Source organism: Schistocerca nitens, chromosome 3 (genome assembly GCF_023898315.1).
Source record: "Schistocerca nitens isolate TAMUIC-IGC-003100 chromosome 3, iqSchNite1.1, whole genome shotgun sequence".
Classification (NCBI taxonomy): Eukaryota; Metazoa; Arthropoda; class Insecta; order Orthoptera; family Acrididae; genus Schistocerca; species Schistocerca nitens.
In genome coordinates this window covers 485385327-485387777 of record NC_064616.1, presented here as the reverse complement: position 1 = coordinate 485387777, position 2451 = coordinate 485385327, and the positions used below count along the sequence as shown (strand labels likewise).

General features: G+C 38.6%; 1 pseudogene; it reads right to left on the bottom strand.

Annotated features, from left to right (window-relative positions):
- Positions 1-447: 447 nt before the first annotated feature.
- Positions 448-565, bottom strand: LOC126250560 (5S ribosomal RNA; annotated as a pseudogene).
- Between the last annotated feature and the right edge of the window lie 1886 nt (positions 566-2451).

Sequence of the window (2451 nt, the reverse complement as noted above, 5' to 3'; positions counted from 1 at the left end):
ATTACTCTGTGTACAACGTGAACGTAAGTGTTAATTTATGCTCAAACATGACCTGCATAACCACTGGACATAGCACTCAATGGTTTACGTAATCCCTTAACACGCCGGCTATGTTAATGTGAGATCCACTGTGTTTGTTATTACTCTTGAGCTGGCAGAGCTACACTCATGTTTAGCTGTTTCAACGCACTGAATACAAATGTATCTACTTATTCATAAATTCATAAAACTAAACTAAACTCCTCTCGAACAGGCCATGAAGGTGCAAAGGTACTAACCGGCCGCCATGTCATCCTCGGCCCACAGGCGTCACTGGATGCGGATATGGAGGGGCATGCGGTCAGCACACCGCTCTCCCGGCCGTATGTCAGTTTCCTTGACCAGAGCCGCTACTTCTCAATCAGTTAGCTCCTCAGTTTGCCTCACAAGGGCTGAGTACACCCCGCTTGCCAACAGCGCTCGGCATACCGGATGGTCACCCATCCAAGTGCTAGCCCAGCCCGACAGCGCTTATCTTCGGTGATCTGACGGGAGCCGGTGTTACCACTGCGGCAAGGCCGTTGGCTCATAAAGTCATACGCAATCACAATTATACATAACTTATAAACGAGTATGAGGGGCGGGGGGGGGGGGGGGCTGTTATTTGGTACCTTCCACCTCCAAATTAATCCTTCCGCAAAGCAGGACATGCTACTTTGCATCATTCCCTACAAAATTCTTATTACTCTATAACTTCTTAATTATGCATAACTGCCCATAAGTCAGTCAGCGTGTTCATTCACACACACACACACACACACATAAAATACAACTTGGTACATTTAATATCTTTGCTAATAACATTTATTCTGCATACTCTCAGATAATATGTTTATCAGTATTTCATCCTTTCTTATGCGCTTTGTGTTTGTTTAAATAATGTTTATTTGCCGTAATGAACCTTAACTGATCTTGAGGCTTGTAGTTGCTAGCTACTCAAAGTTTTCGCCATTATAATCAAGTGTGCCTAATCTCATTTTCTTTTTTAATTTATTTCTTTCTGTACAGTACATAAGCCTTTTGTATTCACTGTAATCTAGAGGTAGTTTTCAATATAGTAGTATAAAGTATTGTATAATCGTCAAAACTCAATCGGCTGTAGTTTTATATAAATAGCGTAGTCCTTTCTTAATGTAAGTAGCTGTAGATAGTGTAATATAAATCGCACATAATTTTAGTACCATCACTATGTTCATTAGCCTGCTCCTCCTCGTTGCTTACTCATTAACATTTCTTTTATTTATTTCTTTAGTATAATCGTAACCTTTCTGTAAGTAGTTCTTTCCTCACGCATGACCATAGCTTTTTCAGTGTAAATAATTTCTTTTATCCATAGGTTCTTACTCCGATATATCTTTCTTCTTGTACATATTCCTATGTCTACGTACGGTTGAATGTGTGAAGCTGGTTTTGAAGTATGTACACATAATGACGTGGAAAAATGGACATGTCATTAGATAAAATATTTCATAGTAGCAAAATCTGTCTAAAGAATACAAAGCGGGCAGTAATAATACTCGTGGCTTGCGATACGGGTTATCAAGTGTACTCTTTGTTCCTATTACTAGTTGTATAAGGAACATGAAAAAATTACTACTTCACTTGTTCGAATTTCCAGTTATTCGGTCTTACGTATGTGTCAGTGTTTACTTAATGCGATTTATTCATTTTCACTAGTTAATGTTTGAACGATGCACTGTATCTTTTACATTCCATCATTGTTTGTTAAATGGAGCGCTAGCGCTTTGTGTATAGCTCGCATGAGCGAAAATGGTCACTGCAGAATACGTCAAAAGTGGTTCGAGGTTGGGGGGGATGTTTACTCCCCTCGCGCTGCGCCAAGGCTGCCAGACTGTATTGTCATTAATATTCACTGTTTCCAAAAATGTGTTTAACATACAGTTTGTGTATTGTCATTTCGCTCTGAATAGAATAATAAAATTTTCATGCTAGATTTCAAAGAATCTTCGTACTTACCTTGGATTATACCTGGTCTAACATTCATAATGAGATTCTTCACTTTGTTTCAAAAGTAATATGGATATTTTGCGTGTTTCAAAGCGAAACTGTATATTATATCACATTCTATCACATTTTGTTAGATAGACTCTCCAAATTTCTATAAGGATTATTGATTGTTCTGTTTTCCTTGAGAGCTATAGGGCTGAAGTGGTGGAGGTGTATTGACCTCTTATTTATAGCGCATGAATTCTTTGACATTTTTATGTGGATATAGTCCACGTATTTTCCCTGATTTTGGGTTGCTCGACAAATAGCACCATGAGTGTCGTATTCTGTGTATACTGTATGGCCCTGTGTACAACAACTGTCATTTTTTTGTTAATCTTTTTGTGTTTCGTAGCTTGAGGATGTGTACGCAACAGCACCTCTTGCCCAATGTGAAAAATAGTT